At 55.2% G+C, this 18,851-nt stretch overlaps 15 non-coding genes and 6 pseudogenes across 15 annotated transcripts; all 21 read left to right on the top strand.

The window, feature by feature from the left end:
* Positions 1 to 517: 517 nt before the first annotated feature.
* LOC138643980 (5S ribosomal RNA) lies at positions 518 to 637 on the top strand. Its single transcript, XR_011314486.1, has one exon. It is a non-coding gene; the product is annotated as a 5S ribosomal RNA (ribosomal RNA).
* Positions 638 to 1,559: 922 nt separating this feature from the next.
* On the top strand, positions 1,560 to 1,678 carry LOC138643867 (5S ribosomal RNA). The gene has a single exon (XR_011314378.1). It is a non-coding gene; the product is annotated as a 5S ribosomal RNA (ribosomal RNA).
* Positions 1,679 to 2,327: 649 nt separating this feature from the next.
* Positions 2,328 to 2,437, top strand: LOC138644142 (5S ribosomal RNA; annotated as a pseudogene).
* Positions 2,438 to 3,359: 922 nt separating this feature from the next.
* Positions 3,360 to 3,478, top strand: LOC138643920 (5S ribosomal RNA). Its single transcript, XR_011314429.1, has one exon. It is a non-coding gene; the product is annotated as a 5S ribosomal RNA (ribosomal RNA).
* Positions 3,479 to 4,127: 649 nt separating this feature from the next.
* Positions 4,128 to 4,237, top strand: LOC138644180 (5S ribosomal RNA; annotated as a pseudogene).
* A 922-nt stretch (positions 4,238 to 5,159) lies between these two features.
* Positions 5,160 to 5,278, top strand: LOC138643916 (5S ribosomal RNA). The gene has a single exon (XR_011314425.1). It is a non-coding gene; the product is annotated as a 5S ribosomal RNA (ribosomal RNA).
* Positions 5,279 to 5,927: 649 nt separating this feature from the next.
* On the top strand, positions 5,928 to 6,037 carry LOC138644181 (5S ribosomal RNA; annotated as a pseudogene).
* Positions 6,038 to 6,959: 922 nt separating this feature from the next.
* Positions 6,960 to 7,078, top strand: LOC138643878 (5S ribosomal RNA). The gene has a single exon (XR_011314389.1). It is a non-coding gene; the product is annotated as a 5S ribosomal RNA (ribosomal RNA).
* Positions 7,079 to 7,727: 649 nt separating this feature from the next.
* Positions 7,728 to 7,847, top strand: LOC138643981 (5S ribosomal RNA). The gene has a single exon (XR_011314487.1). It is a non-coding gene; the product is annotated as a 5S ribosomal RNA (ribosomal RNA).
* Positions 7,848 to 8,769: 922 nt separating this feature from the next.
* LOC138643890 (5S ribosomal RNA) lies at positions 8,770 to 8,888 on the top strand. Its single transcript, XR_011314400.1, has one exon. It is a non-coding gene; the product is annotated as a 5S ribosomal RNA (ribosomal RNA).
* Positions 8,889 to 9,537: 649 nt separating this feature from the next.
* On the top strand, positions 9,538 to 9,657 carry LOC138643947 (5S ribosomal RNA). The gene has a single exon (XR_011314455.1). It is a non-coding gene; the product is annotated as a 5S ribosomal RNA (ribosomal RNA).
* Positions 9,658 to 10,579: 922 nt separating this feature from the next.
* On the top strand, positions 10,580 to 10,698 carry LOC138643942 (5S ribosomal RNA). Its single transcript, XR_011314450.1, has one exon. It is a non-coding gene; the product is annotated as a 5S ribosomal RNA (ribosomal RNA).
* A 649-nt stretch (positions 10,699 to 11,347) lies between these two features.
* Positions 11,348 to 11,457, top strand: LOC138644182 (5S ribosomal RNA; annotated as a pseudogene).
* A 922-nt stretch (positions 11,458 to 12,379) lies between these two features.
* LOC138644091 (5S ribosomal RNA) lies at positions 12,380 to 12,498 on the top strand. Its single transcript, XR_011314579.1, has one exon. It is a non-coding gene; the product is annotated as a 5S ribosomal RNA (ribosomal RNA).
* A 649-nt stretch (positions 12,499 to 13,147) lies between these two features.
* On the top strand, positions 13,148 to 13,267 carry LOC138643982 (5S ribosomal RNA). Its single transcript, XR_011314488.1, has one exon. It is a non-coding gene; the product is annotated as a 5S ribosomal RNA (ribosomal RNA).
* Positions 13,268 to 14,189: 922 nt separating this feature from the next.
* On the top strand, positions 14,190 to 14,308 carry LOC138643921 (5S ribosomal RNA). The gene has a single exon (XR_011314430.1). It is a non-coding gene; the product is annotated as a 5S ribosomal RNA (ribosomal RNA).
* A 649-nt stretch (positions 14,309 to 14,957) lies between these two features.
* Positions 14,958 to 15,077, top strand: LOC138643983 (5S ribosomal RNA). The gene has a single exon (XR_011314489.1). It is a non-coding gene; the product is annotated as a 5S ribosomal RNA (ribosomal RNA).
* Positions 15,078 to 15,999: 922 nt separating this feature from the next.
* On the top strand, positions 16,000 to 16,118 carry LOC138643903 (5S ribosomal RNA). The gene has a single exon (XR_011314413.1). It is a non-coding gene; the product is annotated as a 5S ribosomal RNA (ribosomal RNA).
* Positions 16,119 to 16,767: 649 nt separating this feature from the next.
* LOC138644143 (5S ribosomal RNA) lies at positions 16,768 to 16,877 on the top strand (annotated as a pseudogene).
* A 922-nt stretch (positions 16,878 to 17,799) lies between these two features.
* On the top strand, positions 17,800 to 17,918 carry LOC138643922 (5S ribosomal RNA). Its single transcript, XR_011314431.1, has one exon. It is a non-coding gene; the product is annotated as a 5S ribosomal RNA (ribosomal RNA).
* Positions 17,919 to 18,567: 649 nt separating this feature from the next.
* LOC138644183 (5S ribosomal RNA) lies at positions 18,568 to 18,677 on the top strand (annotated as a pseudogene).
* The last annotated feature ends 174 nt before the right edge of the window (positions 18,678 to 18,851 follow it).

Here is an 18,851-nt window from a genome sequence, read left to right on the forward strand (position 1 = left end):
AATGCCAGCATCCTTCTCATCACCGTGGGCCTCCAGCATTGTTGCTTATTTACTTTTAATACTAGGCTTCTTTTCAACAGGACCAGCGCCTCCTGCGGGCTTGGAAGCAACCGCCGGCAACCTGGTGGCCAGTTTACAGGTCAAAGCAAGCAGAACACCTTTGCAGGCAACACGACCCCCTGAAGAGCAGCTCGCAGTCACTCGCAACCAGCTCACCCTCTTCCTTCATTCGCTCCTGGACGTCTCGATCCGCCTCAAGTTGCGGCTCCAGCTGGCTCTTTCTGTCGCGTCCCCCCCAGATGAATGGTTTAGCCTGCAGGAGACCCTGCGTCGAGCCATTTTTAAAGACACCTGTTGCTCAGGCCCTGCTGCGGCGGGTGTTTCACTGCAAAACAAGCAACGCCTATAGTGGCAGCCCAGCCTTTGCATGGGCCCTTCGGAGCCCGCCTCCACATGGTCAGAGTTCTCGCCACCACGCGAGCCTGAGGAAGGCTGGCCAGTCGATGGGCCAAGCAGTGTCTACTGGCCACACCACCCTGGATACGCCTGATCTCGTCCGATCTCGGAAGCAAAGCAGGGCTGGGCTTGGACAGTACTTGGATGGGAGACCTCCTGGGAACACCAGGTGCTGTAGACTGTTTTGATAACATTTTGCCCCCTTGCTCAGCTCGGCTAGTATAGAGCGGCGCCTTGCCAGACACCGACCTTACATAACCTAGAGGCTGGAAGCCCCAAGCCCCACAAGGCCTCTGAGACTGCAGCTAAGGACGCTACCCTGCCGCCTCCTCGCATGCCTCACACCGAGATCCCTGCCGTGGCTAGGAGTGCTTATTGACCTCGCAGCCTGCCTTCTGGAAATGATGGCATTATAAGCATCCCGGACCGTGAAGGGGGCAGATTTTCAGCGGGCGCCCCGGGAATGATTTTTAGAGGCCGGCCAGCCGGCAGCAATAACGTCTTTTTCTGCAAAGAAGCTTGTGTAACTAACCCAATCAGATGGCTACCCAGGACCCAAATTCAGGGCTGGGAAGGAGCGGAAGGGAATTGGGGGGTGTTTTCCTGCTAAGGCACAGAAATAATCATAAGAAGAAGAAAAAACAAGAGAGTCTGACGCATGGTGGTGCTGAGGCTGCAGGGGCAAATAGGTGTGGCTACATGCAAGCATATGTGCGTGCTCGCTTGCGTGTGAGTGTGCGCTTCCTAGTTGTGGCGCGCTGCAGACAGTCAAAGGGGTTGTTCCCTTTCAATAAAAGTTCATCCCAGCTTGCAGGCTATTAGAAAGCAACAAACCACCCTGTACTCACCCTACCCGGGTCCACCGGAGGGTCTCAGCGCTGCTCTAGGTCTGTGGCATTAGCTGCGACGCTGACGTCACGTCGGCAGCCGATCAGTGAGCTCAGCGGCTCTGAGCAGGGCGTTCTGCCTACAAACCCTTTAAGGGAGACAGCAAAAAAGTGAAGAGAAAGGAAAGCACAAAAGGGCCTCTTGCTGAGCACTGGACAGGGCAGCCAGCAGCCAGACTGCAAAGTAGAAAAGCAGCAAGTGAGAGACCTGTCTCTGCCTACGGCCACACCACCCTGAACACGCCCGATCTCGTCTGATCTCGGAAGCTAAGCAGGGTCAGGCCTGGTTAGTACTTGGATGGGAGACCGCCTGGGAATACCAGGTGCTGTAGGCTTTTGTTTTTCCTTCCTTCTACCAGCAGGGGTCACTCTCCTCTATGCCTTTTTTCCATTCCCTTTCACAAGGGCACACATGCTTCTTTCTTCTTTTCATTTGCTTTCTCTCTTGCGCTGTTCCATCCTTGCAAAATGCCAGCATCCTTCTCATCACCGTGGGCCTCCAGCATTGTTGCTTATTTACTTTTAATACTAGGCTTCTTTTCAACAGGACCAGCGCCTCCTGCGGGCTTGGAAGCAACCGCCGGCAACCTGGTGGCCAGTTTACAGGTCAAAGCAAGCAGAACACCTTTGCAGGCAACACGACCCCCTGAAGAGCAGCTCGCAGTCACTCGCAACCAGCTCACCCTCTTCCTTCATTCGCTCCTGGACGTCTCGATCCGCCTCAAGTTGCGGCTCCAGCTGGCTCTTTCTGTCGCGTCCCCCCCAGATGAATGGTTTAGCCTGCAGGAGACCCTGCGTCGAGCCATTTTTAAAGACACCTGTTGCTCAGGCCCTGCTGTGGCGGGTGTTTCACTGCAAAACAAGCAACGCCTATAGTGGCAGCCCAGCCTTTGCATGGGCCCTTCGGAGCCCGCCTCCACATGGTCAGAGTTCTCGCCACCACGCGAGCCTGAGGAAGGCTGGCCAGTCGATGGGCCAAGCAGTGTCTACTGGCCACACCACCCTGGATACGCCCGATCTCGGAAGCTAAGCAGGGCTGGGCTTGGACAGTACTTGGATGGGAGACCTCCTGGGAACACCAGGTGCTGTAGACTGTTTTGATAACATTTTGCCCCCTTGCTCAGCTCGGCTAGTATAGAGCGGCGCCTTGCCAGACACCGACCTTACATAACCTAGAGGCTGGAAGCCCCAAGCCCCACAAGGCCTCTGAGACTGCAGCTAAGGACGCTACCCTGCCGCCTCCTCGCATGCCTCACACCGAGATCCCTGCCGTGGCTAGGAGTGCTTATTGACCTCGCAGCCTGCCTTCTGGAAATGATGGCATTATAAGCATCCCGGACCGTGAAGGGGGCAGATTTTCAGCGGGCGCCCCGGGAATGATTTTTAGAGGCCGGCCAGCCGGCAGCAATAACGTCTTTTTCTGCAAAGAAGCTTGTGTAACTAACCCAATCAGATGGCTACCCAGGACCCAAATTCAGGGCTGGGAAGGAGCGGAAGGGAATTGGGGGGTGTTTTCCTGCTAAGGCACAGAAATAATCATAAGAAGAAGAAAAAACAAGAGAGTCTGACGCATGGTGGTGCTGAGGCTGCAGGGGCAAATAGGTGTGGCTACATGCAAGCATATGTGCGTGCTCGCTTGCGTGTGAGTGTGCGCTTCCTAGTTGTGGCGCGCTGCAGACAGTCAAAGGGGTTGTTCCCTTTCAATAAAAGTTCATCCCAGCTTGCAGGCTATTAGAAAGCAACAAACCACCCTGTACTCACCCTACCCGGGTCCACCGGAGGGTCTCAGCGCTGCTCTAGGTCTGTGGCATTAGCTGCGACGCTGACGTCACGTCGGCAGCCGATCAGTGAGCTCAGCGGCTCTGAGCAGGGCGTTCTGCCTACAAACCCTTTAAGGGAGACAGCAAAAAAGTGAAGAGAAAGGAAAGCACAAAAGGGCCTCTTGCTGAGCACTGGACAGGGCAGCCAGCAGCCAGACTGCAAAGTAGAAAAGCAGCAAGTGAGAGACCTGTCTCTGCCTACGGGCACACCACCCTGAACACGCCCGATCTCGTCTGATCTCGGAAGCTAAGCAGGGTCAGGCCTGGTTAGTACTTGGATGGGAGACCGCCTGGGAATACCAGGTGCTGTAGGCTTTTGTTTTTCCTTCCTTCTACCAGCAGGGGTCACTCTCCTCTATGCCTTTTTTCCATTCCCTTTCACAAGGGCACACATGCTTCTTTCTTCTTTTCATTTGCTTTCTCTCTTGCGCTGTTCCATCCTTGCAAAATGCCAGCATCCTTCTCATCACCGTGGGCCTCCAGCATTGTTGCTTATTTACTTTTAATACTAGGCTTCTTTTCAACAGGACCAGCGCCTCCTGCGGGCTTGGAAGCAACCGCCGGCAACCTGGTGGCCAGTTTACAGGTCAAAGCAAGCAGAACACCTTTGCAGGCAACACGACCCCCTGAAGAGCAGCTCGCAGTCACTCGCAACCAGCTCACCCTCTTCCTTCATTCGCTCCTGGACGTCTCGATCCGCCTCAAGTTGCGGCTCCAGCTGGCTCTTTCTGTCGCGTCCCCCCCAGATGAATGGTTTAGCCTGCAGGAGACCCTGCGTCGAGCCATTTTTAAAGACACCTGTTGCTCAGGCCCTGCTGCGGCGGGTGTTTCACTGCAAAACAAGCAACGCCTATAGTGGCAGCCCAGCCTTTGCATGGGCCCTTCGGAGCCCGCCTCCACATGGTCAGAGTTCTCGCCACCACGCGAGCCTGAGGAAGGCTGGCCAGTCGATGGGCCAAGCAGTGTCTACTGGCCACACCACCCTGGATACGCCCGATCTCGGAAGCAAAGCAGGGCTGGGCTTGGACAGTACTTGGATGGGAGACCTCCTGGGAACACCAGGTGCTGTAGACTGTTTTGATAACATTTTGCCCCCTTGCTCAACTCGGCTAGTATATAGCGGCGCCTTGCCAGACACCGACCTTACATAACCTAGAGGCTGGAAGCCCCAAGCCCCACAAGGCCTCTGAGACTGCAGCTAAGGACGCTACCCTGCCGCCTCCTCGCATGCCTCACACCGAGATCCCTGCCGTGGCTAGGAGTGCTTATTGACCTCGCAGCCTGCCTTCTGGAAATGATGGCATTATAAGCATTCCGGACCGTGAAGGGGGTAGATTTTCAGCGGGCGCCCCGGGAATGATTTTTAGAGGCCGGCCAGCCGGCAGCAATAACGTCTTTTTCTGCAAAGAAGCTTGTGTAACTAACCCAATCAGATGGCTACCCAGGACCCAAATTCAGGGCTGGGAAGGAGCGGAAGGGAATTGGGGGGTGTTTTCCTGCTAAGGCACAGAAATAATCATAAGAAGAAGAAAAAACAAGAGAGTCTGACGCATGGTGGTGCTGAGGCTGCAGGGGCAAATAGGTGTGGCTACATGCAAGCATATGTGCGTGCTCGCTTGCGTGTGAGTGTGCGCTTCCTAGTTGTGGCGCGCTGCAGACAGTCAAAGGGGTTGTTCGCTTTCAATAAAAGTTCATCCCAGCTTGCAGGCTATTAGAAAGCAACAAACCACCCTGTACTCACCCTACCCGGGTCCACCGGAGGGTCTCAGCGCTGCTCTAGGTCTGTGGCATTAGCTGCGACGCTGACGTCACGTCGGCAGCCGATCAGTGAGCTCAGCGGCTCTGAGCAGGGCGTTCTGCCTACAAACCCTTTAAGGGAGACAGCAAAAAAGTGAAGAGAAAGGAAAGCACAAAAGGGCCTCTTGCTGAGCACTGGACAGGGCAGCCAGCTGCCAGACTGCAAAGTAGAAAAGCAGCAAGTGAGAGACCTGTCTCTGCCTACGGCCACACCACCGTGAACACGCCCGATCTCGTCTGATCTCGGAAGCTAAGCAGGGTCAGGCCTGGTTAGTACTTGGATGGGAGACCGCCTGGGAATACCAGGTGCTGTAGGCTTTTGTTTTTCCTTCCTTCTACCAGCAGGGGTCACTCTCCTCTATGCCTTTTTTCCATTCCCTTTCACAAGGGCACACATGCTTCTTTCTTCTTTTCATTTGCTTTCTCTCTTGCGCTGTTCCATCCTTGCAAAATGCCAGCATCCTTCTCATCACCGTGGGCCTCCAGCATTGTTGCTTATTTACTTTTAATACTAGGCTTCTTTTCAACAGGACCAGCGCCTCCTGCGGGCTTGGAAGCAACCGCCGGCAACCTGGTGGCCAGTTTACAGGTCAAAGCAAGCAGAACACCTTTGCAGGCAACACGACCCCCTGAAGAGCAGCTCGCAGTCACTCGCAACCAGCTCACCCTCTTCCTTCATTCGCTCCTGGACGTCTCGATCCGCCTCAAGTTGCGGCTCCAGCTGGCTCTTTCTGTTGCGTCCCCCCCAGATGAATGGTTTAGCCTGCAGGAGACCCTGCGTCGAGCCATTTTTAAAGACACCTTTTGCTCAGGCCCTGCTGCGGCGGGTGTTTCACTGCAAAACAAGCAACGCCTATAGTGGCAGCCCAGCCTTTGCATGGGCCCTTCGGAGCCCGCCTCCACATGGTCAGAGTTCTCGCCACCACGCGAGCCTGAGGAAGCCTGGCCAGTCGATGGGCCAAGCAGTGTCTACTGGCCACACCACCCTGGATACGCCCGATCTCGGAAGCAAAGCAGGGCTGGGCTTGGACAGTACTTGGATGGGAGACCTCCTGGGAACACCAGGTGCTGTAGACTGTTTTGATAACATTTTGCCCCCTTGCTCAGCTCGGCTAGTATAGAGCGGCGCCTTGCCAGACACCGACCTTACATAACCTAGAGGCTGGAAGCCCCAAGCCCCACAAGGCCTCTGAGACTGCAGCTAAGGACGCTACCCTGCCGCCTCCTCGCATGCCTCACACCGAGATCCCTGCCGTGGCTAGGAGTGCTTATTGACCTCGCAGCCTGCCTTCTGGAAATGATGGCATTATAAGCATCCCGGACCGTGAAGGGGGCAGATTTTCAGCGGGCGCCCCGGGAATGATTTTTAGAGGCCGGCCAGCCGGCAGCAATAACGTCTTTTTCTGCAAAGAAGCTTGTGTAACTAACCCAATCAGATGGCTACCCAGGACCCAAATTCAGGGCTGGGAAGGAGCGGAAGGGAATTGGGGGGTGTTTTCCTGCTAAGGCACAGAAATAATCATAAGAAGAAGAAAAAACAAGAGAGTCTGACGCATGGTGGTGCTGAGGCTGCAGGGGCAAATAGGTGTGGCCACATGCAAGCATATGTGCGTGCTCGCTTGCGTGTGAGTGTGCGCTTCCTAGTTGTGGCGCGCTGCAGACAGTCAAAGGGGTTGTTCCCTTTCAATAAAAGTTCATCCCAGCTTGCAGGCTATTAGAAAGCAACAAACCACCCTGTACTCACCCTACCCGGGTCCACCGGAGGGTCTCAGCGCTGCTCTAGGTCTGTGGCATTAGCTGCGACGCTGACGTCACGTCGGCAGCCGATCAGTGAGCTCAGCGGCTCTGAGCAGGGCGTTCTGCCTACAAACCCTTTAAGGGAGACAGCAAAAAAGTGAAGAGAAAGGAAAGCACAAAAGGGCCTCTTGCTGAGCACTGGACAGGGCAGCCAGCAGCCAGACTGCAAAGTAGAAAAGCAGCAAGTGAGAGACCTGTCTCTGCCTACGGCCACACCACCCTGAACACGCCCGATCTCGTCTGATCTCGGAAGCTAAGCAGGGTCAGGCCTGGTTAGTACTTGGATGGGAGACCGCCTGGGAATACCAGGTGCTGTAGGCTTTTGTTTTTCCTTCCTTCTACCAGCAGGGGTCACTCTCCTCTATGCCTTTTTTCCATTCCCTTTCACAAGGGCACACATGCTTCTTTCTTCTTTTCATTTGCTTTCTCTCTTGCGCTGTTCCATCCTTGCAAAATGCCAGCATCCTTCTCATCACCGTGGGCCTCCAGCATTGTTGCTTATTTACTTTTAATACTAGGCTTCTTTTCAACAGGACCAGCGCCTCCTGCGGGCTTGGAAGCAACCGCCGGCAACCTGGTGGCCAGTTTACAGGTCAAAGCAAGCAGAACACCTTTGCAGGCAACACGACCCCCTGAAGAGCAGCTCGCAGTCACTCGCAACCAGCTCACCCTCTTCCTTCATTCGCTCCTGGACGTCTCGATCCGCCTCAAGTTGCGGCTCCAGCTGGCTCTTTCTGTCGCGTCCCCCCCAGATGAATGGTTTAGCCTGCAGGAGACCCTGCGTCGAGCCATTTTTAAAGACACCTGTTGCTCAGGCCCTGCTGCGGCGGGTGTTTCACTGCAAAACAAGCAACGCCTATAGTGGCAGCCCAGCCTTTGCATGGGCCCTTCGGAGCCCGCCTCCACATGGTCAGAGTTCTCGCCACCACGCGAGCCTGAGGAAGGCTGGCCAGTCGATGGGCCAAGCAGTGTCTACTGGCCACACCACCCTGGATACGCCTGATCTCGTCCGATCTCGGAAGCAAAGCAGGGCTGGGCTTGGACAGTACTTGGATGGGAGACCTCCTGGGAACACCAGGTGCTGTAGACTGTTTTGATAACATTTTGCCCCCTTGCTCAGCTCGGCTAGTATAGAGCGGCGCCTTGCCAGACACCGACCTTACATAACCTAGAGGCTGGAAGCCCCAAGCCCCACAAGGCCTCTGAGACTGCAGCTAAGGACGCTACCCTGCCGCCTCCTCGCATGCCTCACACCGAGATCCCTGCCGTGGCTAGGAGTGCTTATTGACCTCGCAGCCTGCCTTCTGGAAATGATGGCATTATAAGCATCCCGGACCGTGAAGGGGGCAGATTTTCAGCGGGCGCCCCGGGAATGATTTTTAGAGGCCGGCCAGCCGGCAGCAATAACGTCTTTTTCTGCAAAGAAGCTTGTGTAACTAACCCAATCAGATGGCTACCCAGGACCCAAATTCAGGGCTGGGAAGGAGCGGAAGGGAATTGGGGGGTGTTTTCCTGCTAAGGCACAGAAATAATCATAAGAAGAAGAAAAAACAAGAGAGTCTGACGCATGGTGGTGCTGAGGCTGCAGGGGCAAATAGGTGTGGCTACATGCAAGCATATGTGCGTGCTCGCTTGCGTGTGAGTGTGCGCTTCCTAGTTGTGGCGCGCTGCAGACAGTCAAAGGGGTTGTTCCCTTTCAATAAAAGTTCATCCCAGCTTGCAGGCTATTAGAAAGCAACAAACCACCCTGTACTCACCCTACCCGGGTCCACCGGAGGGTCTCAGCGCTGCTCTAGGTCTGTGGCATTAGCTGCGACGCTGACGTCACGTCGGCAGCCGATCAGTGAGCTCAGCGGCTCTGAGCAGGGCGTTCTGCCTACAAACCCTTTAAGGGAGACAGCAAAAAAGTGAAGAGAAAGGAAAGCACAAAAGGGCCTCTTGCTGAGCACTGGACAGGGCAGCCAGCAGCCAGACTGCAAAGTAGAAAAGCAGCAAGTGAGAGACCTGTCTCTGCCTACGGCCACACCACCCTGAACACGCCCGATCTCGTCTGATCTCGGAAGCTAAGCAGGGTCAGGCCTGGTTAGTACTTGGATGGGAGACCGCCTGGGAATACCAGGTGCTGTAGGCTTTTGTTTTTCCTTCCTTCTACCAGCAGGGGTCACTCTCCTCTATGCCTTTTTTCCATTCCCTTTCACAAGGGCACACATGCTTCTTTCTTCTTTTCATTTGCTTTCTCTCTTGCGCTGTTCCATCCTTGCAAAATGCCAGCATCCTTCTCATCACCGTGGGCCTCCAGCATTGTTGCTTATTTACTTTTAATACTAGGCTTCTTTTCAACAGGACCAGCGCCTCCTGCGGGCTTGGAAGCAACCGCCGGCAACCTGGTGGCCAGTTTACAGGTCAAAGCAAGCAGAACACCTTTGCAGGCAACACGACCCCCTGAAGAGCAGCTCGCAGTCACTCGCAACCAGCTCACCCTCTTCCTTCATTCGCTCCTGGACGTCTCGATCCGCCTCAAGTTGCGGCTCCAGCTGGCTCTTTCTGTCGCGTCCCCCCCAGATGAATGGTTTAGCCTGCAGGAGACCCTGCGTCGAGCCATTTTTAAAGACACCTGTTGCTCAGGCCCTGCTGCGGCGGGTGTTTCACTGCAAAACAAGCAACGCCTATAGTGGCAGCCCAGCCTTTGCATGGGCCCTTCGGAGCCCGCCTCCACATGGTCAGAGTTCTCGCCACCACGCGAGCCTGAGGAAGGCTGGCCAGTCGATGGGCCAAGCAGTGTCTACTGGCCACACCACCCTGGATACGCCCGATCTCGTCCGATCTCGGAAGCAAAGCAGGGCTGGGCTTGGACAGTACTTGGATGGGAGACCTCCTGGGAACACCAGGTGCTGTAGACTGTTTTGATAACATTTTGCCCCCTTCCTCAGCTCGGCTAGTATAGAGCGGCGCCTTGCCAGACACCGACCTTACATAACCTAGAGGCTGGAAGCCCCAAGCCCCACAAGGCCTCTGAGACTGCAGCTAAGGACGCTACCCTGCCGCCTCCTCGCATGCCTCACACCGAGATCCCTGCCGTGGCTAGGAGTGCTTATTGACCTCGCAGCCTGCCTTCTGGAAATGATGGCATTATAAGCATCCCGGACCGTGAAGGGGGCAGATTTTCAGCGGGCGCCCCGGGAATGATTTTTAGAGGCCGGCCAGCCGGCAGCAATAACGTCTTTTTCTGCAAAGAAGCTTGTGTAACTAACCCAATCAGATGGCTACCCAGGACCCAAATTCAGGGCTGGGAAGGAGCGGAAGGGAATTGGGGGGTGTTTTCCTGCTACGGCACAGAAATAATCATAAGAAGAAGAAAAAACAAGAGAGTCTGACGCATGGTGGTGCTGAGGCTGCAGGGGCAAATAGGTGTGGCTACATGCAAGCATATGTGCGTGCTCGCTTGCGTGTGAGTGTGCGCTTCCTAGTTGTGGCGCGCTGCAGACAGTCAAAGGGGTTGTTCCCTTTCAATAAAAGTTCATCCCAGCTTGCAGGCTATTAGAAAGCAACAAACCACCCTGTACTCACCCTACCCGGGTCCACCGGAGGGTCTCAGCGCTGCTCTAGGTCTGTGGCATTAGCTGCGACGCTGACGTCACGTCGGCAGCCGATCAGTGAGCTCAGCGGCTCTGAGCAGGGCGTTCTGCCTACAAACCCTTTAAGGGAGACAGCAAAAAAGTGAAGAGAAAGGAAAGCACAAAAGGGCCTCTTGCTGAGCACTGGACAGGGCAGCCAGCAGCCAGACTGCAAAGTAGAAAAGCAGCAAGTGAGAGACCTGTCTCTGCCTACGGCCACACCACCCTGAACACGCCCGATCTTGTCTGATCTTGGAAGCTAAGCAGGGTCAGGCCTGGTTAGTACTTGGATGGGAGACCGCCTGGGAATACCAGGTGCTGTAGGCTTTTGTTTTTCCTTCCTTCTACCAGCAGGGGTCACTCTCCTCTATGCCTTTTTTCCATTCCCTTTCACAAGGGCACACATGCTTCTTTCTTCTTTTCATTTGCTTTCTCTCTTGCGCTGTTCCATCCTTGCAAAATGCCAGCATCCTTCTCATCACCGTGGGCCTCCAGCATTGTTGCTTATTTACTTTTAATACTAGGCTTCTTTTCAACAGGACCAGCGCCTCCTGCGGGCTTGGAAGCAACCGCCGGCAACCTGGTGGCCAGTTTACAGGTCAAAGCAAGCAGAACACCTTTGCAGGCAACACGACCCCCTGAAGAGCAGCTCGCAGTCACTCGCAACCAGCTCACCCTCTTCCTTCATTCGCTCCTGGACGTCTCGATCCGCCTCAAGTTGCGGCTCCAGCTGGCTCTTTCTGTCGCGTCCCCCCCAGATGAATGGTTTAGCCTGCAGGAGACCCTGCGTCGAGCCATTTTTAAAGACACCTGTTGCTCAGGCCCTGCTGCGGCGGGTGTTTCACTGCAAAACAAGCAACGCCTATAGTGGCAGCCCAGCCTTTGCATGGGCCCTTCGGAGCCCGCCTCCACATGGTCAGAGTTCTCGCCACCACGCGAGCCTGAGGAAGGCTGGCCAGTCGATGGGCCAAGCAGTGTCTACTGGCCACACCACCCTGGATACGCCCGATCTCGGAAGCAAAGCAGGGCTGGGCTTGGACAGTACTTGGATGGGAGACCTCCTGGGAACACCAGGTGCTGTAGACTGTTTTGATAACATTTTGCCCCCTTCCTCAGCTCGGCTAGTATAGAGCGGCGCCTTGCCAGACACCGACCTTACATAACCTAGAGGCTGGAAGCCCCAAGCCCCACAAGGCCTCTGAGACTGCAGCTAAGGACGCTACCCTGCCGCCTCCTCGCATGCCTCACACCGAGATCCCTGCCGTGGCTAGGAGTGCTTATTGACCTCGCAGCCTGCCTTCTGGAAATGATGGCATTATAAGCATCCCGGACCGTGAAGGGGGCAGATTTTCAGCGGGCGCCCCGGGAATGATTTTTAGAGGCCGGCCAGCCGGCAGCAATAACGTCTTTTTCTGCAAAGAAGCTTGTGTAACTAACCCAATCAGATGGCTACCCAGGACCCAAATTCAGGGCTGGGAAGGAGCGGAAGGGAATTGGGGGGTGTTTTCCTGCTACGGCACAGAAATAATCATAAGAAGAAGAAAAAACAAGAGAGTCTGACGCATGGTGGTGCTGAGGCTGCAGGGGCAAATAGGTGTGGCTACATGCAAGCATATGTGCGTGCTCGCTTGCGTGTGAGTGTGCGCTTCCTAGTTGTGGCGCGCTGCAGACAGTCAAAGGGGTTGTTCCCTTTCAATAAAAGTTCATCCCAGCTTGCAGGCTATTAGAAAGCAACAAACCACCCTGTACTCACCCTACCCGGGTCCACCGGAGGGTCTCAGCGCTGCTCTAGGTCTGTGGCATTAGCTGCGACGCTGACGTCACGTCGGCAGCCGATCAGTGAGCTCAGCGGCTCTGAGCAGGGCGTTCTGCCTACAAACCCTTTAAGGGAGACAGCAAAAAAGTGAAGAGAAAGGAAAGCACAAAAGGGCCTCTTGCTGAGCACTGGACAGGGCAGCCAGCAGCCAGACTGCAAAGTAGAAAAGCAGCAAGTGAGAGACCTGTCTCTGCCTACAGCCACACCACCCTGAACACGCCCGATCTCGTCTGATCTCGGAAGCTAAGCAGGGTCAGGCCTGGTTAGTACTTGGATGGGAGACCGCCTGGGAATACCAGGTGCTGTAGGCTTTTGTTTTTCCTTCCTTCTACCAGCAGGGGTCACTCTCCTCTATGCCTTTTTTCCATTCCCTTTCACAAGGGCACACATGCTTCTTTCTTCTTTTCATTTGCTTTCTCTCTTGCGCTGTTCCATCCTTGCAAAATGCCAGCATCCTTCTCATCACCGTGGGCCTCCAGCATTGTTGCTTATTTACTTTTAATACTAGGCTTCTTTTCAACAGGACCAGCGCCTCCTGCGGGCTTGGAAGCAACCGCCGGCAACCTGGTGGCCAGTTTACAGGTCAAAGCAAGCAGAACACCTTTGCAGGCAACACGACCCCCTGAAGAGCAGCTCGCAGTCACTCGCAACCAGCTCACCCTCTTCCTTCATTCGCTCCTGGACGTCTCGATCCGCCTCAAGTTGCGGCTCCAGCTGGCTCTTTCTGTCGCGTCCCCCCCAGATGAATGGTTTAGCCTGCAGGAGACCCTGCGTCGAGCCATTTTTAAAGACACCTGTTGCTCAGGCCCTGCTGCGGCGGGTGTTTCACTGCAAAACAAGCAACGCCTATAGTGGCAGCCCAGCCTTTGCATGGGCCCTTCGGAGCCCGCCTCCACATGGTCAGAGTTCTCGCCACCACGCGAGCCTGAGGAAGGCTGGCCAGTCGATGGGCCAAGCAGTGTCTACTGGCCACACCACCCTGGATACGCCTGATCTCGTCCGATCTCGGAAGCAAAGCAGGGCTGGGCTTGGACAGTACTTGGATGGGAGACCTCCTGGGAACACCAGGTGCTGTAGACTGTTTTGATAACATTTTGCCCCCTTGCTCAGCTCGGCTAGTATAGAGCGGCGCCTTGCCAGACACCGACCTTACATAACCTAGAGGCTGGAAGCCCCAAGCCCCACAAGGCCTCTGAGACTGCAGCTAAGGACGCTACCCTGCCGCCTCCTCGCATGCCTCACACCGAGATCCCTGCCGTGGCTAGGAGTGCTTATTGACCTCGCAGCCTGCCTTCTGGAAATGATGGCATTATAAGCATCCCGGACCGTGAAGGGGGCAGATTTTCAGCGGGCGCCCCGGGAATGATTTTTAGAGGCCGGCCAGCCGGCAGCAATAACGTCTTTTTCTGCAAAGAAGCTTGTGTAACTAACCCAATCAGATGGCTACCCAGGACCCAAATTCAGGGCTGGGAAGGAGCGGAAGGGAATTGGGGGGTGTTTTCCTGCTAAGGCACAGAAATAATCATAAGAAGAAGAAAAAACAAGAGAGTCTGACGCATGGTGGTGCTGAGGCTGCAGGGGCAAATAGGTGTGGCTACATGCAAGCATATGTGCGTGCTCGCTTGCGTGTGAGTGTGCGCTTCCTAGTTGTGGCGCGCTGCAGACAGTCAAAGGGGTTGTTCCCTTTCAATAAAAGTTCATCCCAGCTTGCAGGCTATTAGAAAGCAACAAACCACCCTGTACTCACCCTACCCGGGTCCACCGGAGGGTCTCAGCGCTGCTCTAGGTCTGTGGCATTAGCTGCGACGCTGACGTCACGTCGGCAGCCGATCAGTGAGCTCAGCGGCTCTGAGCAGGGCGTTCTGCCTACAAACCCTTTAAGGGAGACAGCAAAAAAGTGAAGAGAAAGGAAAGCACAAAAGGGCCTCTTGCTGAGCACTGGACAGGGCAGCCAGCAGCCAGACTGCAAAGTAGAAAAGCAGCAAGTGAGAGACCTGTCTCTGCCTACGGGCACACCACCCTGAACACGCCCGATCTCGTCTGATCTCGGAAGCTAAGCAGGGTCAGGCCTGGTTAGTACTTGGATGGGAGACCGCCTGGGAATACCAGGTGCTGTAGGCTTTTGTTTTTCCTTCCTTCTACCAGCAGGGGTCACTCTCCTCTATGCCTTTTTTCCATTCCCTTTCACAAGGGCACACATGCTTCTTTCTTCTTTTCATTTGCTTTCTCTCTTGCGCTGTTCCATCCTTGCAAAATGCCAGCATCCTTCTCATCACCGTGGGCCTCCAGCATTGTTGCTTATTTACTTTTAATACTAGGCTTCTTTTCAACAGGACCAGCGCCTCCTGCGGGCTTGGAAGCAACCGCCGGCAACCTGGTGGCCAGTTTACAGGTCAAAGCAAGCAGAACACCTTTGCAGGCAACACGACCCCCTGAAGAGCAGCTCGCAGTCACTCGCAACCAGCTCACCCTCTTCCTTCATTCGCTCCTGGACGTCTCGATCCGCCTCAAGTTGCGGCTCCAGCTGGCTCTTTCTGTCGCGTCCCCCCCAGATGAATGGTTTAGCCTGCAGGAGACCCTGCGTCGAGCCATTTTTAAAGACACCTGTTGCTCAGGCCCTGCTGCGGCGGGTGTTTCACTGCAAAACAAGCAACGCCTATAGTGGCAGCCCAGCCTTTGCATGGGCCCTTCGGAGCCCGCCTCCACATGGTCAGAGTTCTCGCCACCACGCGAGCCTGAGGAAGGCTGGCCAGTCGATGGGCCAAGCAGTGTCTACTGGCCACACCACCCTGGATACGCCTGATCTCGTCCGATCTCGGAAGCAAAGCAGGGCTGGGCTTGGACAGTACTTGGATGGGAGACCTCCTGGGAACACCAGGTGCTGTAGACTGTTTTGATAACATTTTGCCCCCTTGCTCAGCTCGGCTAGTATAGAGCGGCGCCTTGCCAGACACCGACCTTACATAACCTAGAGGCTGGAAGCCCCAAGCCCCACAAGGCCTCTGAGACTGCAGCTAAGGACGCTACCCTGCCGCCTCCTCGCATGCCTCACACCGAGATCCCTGCCGTGGCTAGGAGTGCTTATTGACCTCGCAGCCTGCCTTCTGGAAATGATGGCATTATAAGCATCCCGGACCGTGAAGGGGGCAGATTTTCAGCGGGCGCCCCGGGAATGATTTTTAGAGGCCGGCCAGCCGGCAGCAATAACGTCTTTTTCTGCAAAGAAGCTTGTGTAACTAACCCAATCAGATGGCTACCCAGGACCCAAATTCAGGGCTGGGAAGGAGCGGAAGGGAATTGGGGGGTGTTTTCCTGCTAAGGCACAGAAATAATCATAAGAAGAAGAAAAAACAAGAGAGTCTGACGCATGGTGGTGCTGAGGCTGCAGGGGCAAATAGGTGTGGCTACATGCAAGCATATGTGCGTGCTCGCTTGCGTGTGAGTGTGCGCTTCCTAGTTGTGGCGCGCTGCAGACAGTCAAAGGGGTTGTTCCCTTTCAATAAAAGTTCATCCCAGCTTGCAGGCTATTAGAAAGCAACAAACCACCCTGTACTCACCCTACCCGGGTCCACCGGAGGGTCTCAGCGCTGCTCTAGGTCTGTGGCATTAGCTGCGACGCTGACGTCACGTCGGCAGCCGATCAGTGAGCTCAGCGGCTCTGAGCAGGGCGTTCTGCCTACAAACCCTTTAAGGGAGACAGCAAAAAAGTGAAGAGAAAGGAAAGCACAAAAGGGCCTCTTGCTGAGCACTGGACAGGGCAGCCAGCAGCCAGACTGCAAAGTAGAAAAGCAGCAAGTGAGAGACCTGTCTCTGCCTACGGCCACACCACCCTGAACACGCCCGATCTCGTCTGATCTCGGAAGCTAAGCAGGGTCAGGCCTGGTTAGTACTTGGATGGGAGACCGCCTGGGAATACCAGGTGCTGTAGGCTTTTGTTTTTCCTTCCTTCTACCAGCAGGGGTCACTCTCCTCTATGCCTTTTTTCCATTCCCTTTCACAAGGGCACACATGCTTCTTTCTTCTTTTCATTTGCTTTCTCTCTTGCGCTGTTCCATCCTTGCAAAATGCCAGCATCCTTCTCATCACCGTGGGCCTCCAGCATTGTTGCTTATTTACTTTTAATACTAGGCTTCTTTTCAACAGGACCAGCGCCTCCTGCGGGCTTGGAAGCAACCGCCGGCAACCTGGTGGCCAGTTTACAGGTCAAAGCAAGCAGAACACCTTTGCAGGCAACACGACCCCCTGAAGAGCAGCTCGCAGTCACTCGCAACCAGCTCACCCTCTTCCTTCATTCGCTCCTGGACGTCTCGATCCGCCTCAAGTTGCGGCTCCAGCTGGCTCTTTCTGTCGCGTCCCCCCCAGATGAATGGTTTAGCCTGCAGGAGACCCTGCGTCGAGCCATTTTTAAAGACACCTGTTGCTCAGGCCCTGCTGTGGCGGGTGTTTCACTGCAAAACAAGCAACGCCTATAGTGGCAGCCCAGCCTTTGCATGGGCCCTTCGGAGCCCGCCTCCACATGGTCAGAGTTCTCGCCACCACGCGAGCCTGAGGAAGGCTGGCCAGTCGATGGGCCAAGCAGTGTCTACTGGCCACACCACCCTGGATACGCCCGATCTCGGAAGCTAAGCAGGGCTGGGCTTGGACAGTACTTGGATGGGAGACCTCCTGGGAACACCAGGTGCTGTAGACTGTTTTGATAACATTTTGCCCCCTTGCTCAGCTCGGCTAGTATAGAGCGGCGCCTTGCCAGACACCGACCTTACATAACCTAGAGGCTGGAAGCCCCAAGCCCCACAAGGCCTCTGAGACTGCAGCTAAGGACGCTACCCTGCCGCCTCCTCGCATGCCTCACACCGAGATCCCTGCCGTGGCTAGGAGTGCTTATTGACCTCGCAGCCTGCCTTCTGGAAATGATGGCATTATAAGCATCCCGGACCGTGAAGGGGGCAGATTTTCAGCGGGCGCCCCGGGAATGATTTTTAGAGGCCGGCCAGCCGGCAGCAATAACGTCTTTTTCTGCAAAGAAGCTTGTGTAACTAACCCAATCAGATGGCTACCCAGGACCCAAATTCAGGGCTGGGAAGGAGCGGAAGGGAATTGGGGGGTGTTTTCCTGCTAAGGCACAGAAATAATCATAAGAAGAAGAAAAAACAAGAGAGTCTGACGCATGGTGGTGCTGAGGCTGCAGGGGCAAATAGGTGTGGCTACATGCAAGCATATGTGCGTGCTCGCTTGCGTGTGAGTGTGCGCTTCCTAGTTGTGGCGCGCTGCAGACAGTCAAAGGGGTTGTTCCCTTTCAATAAAAGTTCATCCCAGCTTGCAGGCTATTAGAAAGCAACAAACCACCCTGTACTCACCCTACCCGGGTCCACCGGAGGGTCTCAGCGCTGCTCTAGGTCTGTGGCATTAGCTGCGACGCTGACGTCACGTCGGCAGCCGATCAGTGAGCTCAGCGGCTCTGAGCAGGGCGTTCTGCCTACAAACCCTTTAAGGGAGACAGCAAAAAAGTGAAGAGAAAGGAAAGCACAAAAGGGCCTCTTGCTGAGCACTGGACAGGGCAGCCAGCAGCCAGACTGCAAAGTAGAAAAGCAGCAAGTGAGAGACCTGTCTCTGCCTACGGGCACACCACCCTGAACACGCCCGATCTCGTCTGATCTCGGAAGCTAAGCAGGGTCAGGCCTGGTTAGTACTTGGATGGGAGACCGCCTGGGAATACCAGGTGCTGTAGGCTTTTGTTTTTCCTTCCTTCTACCAGCAGGGGTCACTCTCCTCTATGCCTTTTTTCCATTCCCTTTCACAAGGGCACACATGCTTCTTTCTTCTTTTCATTTGCTTTCTCTCTTGCGCTGTTCCATCCTTGCAAAATGCCAGCATCCTTCTCATCACCGTGGGCCTCCAGCATTGTTGCTTATTTACTTTTAATACTAGGCTTCTTTTCAACAGGACCAGCGCCTCCTGCGGGCTTGGAAGCAACCGCCGGCAACCTGGTGGCCAGTTTACAGGTCAAAGCAAGCAGAACACCTTTGCAGGCAACACGACCCCCTGAAGAGCAGCTCGCAGTCACTCGCAACCAGCTCACCCTCTTCCTTCATTCGCTCCTGGACGTCTCGATCCGCCTCAAGTTGCGGCTCCAGCTGGCTCTTTCTGTCGCGTCCCCCCCAGATGAATGGTTTAGCCTGCAGGAGACCCTGCGTCGAGCCATTTTTAAAGACACCTGTTGCTCAGGCCCTGCTGCGGCGGGTGTTTCACTGCAAAACAAGCAACGCCTATAGTGGCAGCCCAGCCTTTGCATGGGCCCTTCGGAGCCCGCCTCCACATGGTCAGAGTTCTCGCCACCACGCGAGCCTGAGGAAGGCTGGCCAGTCGATGGGCCAAGCAGTGTCTACTGGCCACACCACCCTGGATACGCCCGATCTCGGAAGCAAAGCAGGGCTGGGCTTGGACAGTACTTGGATGGGAGACCTCCTGGGAACACCAGGTGCTGTAGACTGTTTTGATAACATTTTGCCCCCTTGCTCAACTCGGCTAGTATATAGCGGCGCCTTGCCAGACACCGACCTTACATAACCTAGAGGCTGGAAGCCCCAAGCCCCACAAGGCCTCTGAGACTGCAGCTAAGGACGCTACCCTGCCGCCTCCTCGCATGCCTCACACCGAGATCCCT

This window comes from Ranitomeya imitator, chromosome 6, assembly GCF_032444005.1.
Source record: "Ranitomeya imitator isolate aRanImi1 chromosome 6, aRanImi1.pri, whole genome shotgun sequence".
Taxonomy (NCBI): Eukaryota; Metazoa; Chordata; class Amphibia; order Anura; family Dendrobatidae; genus Ranitomeya; species Ranitomeya imitator.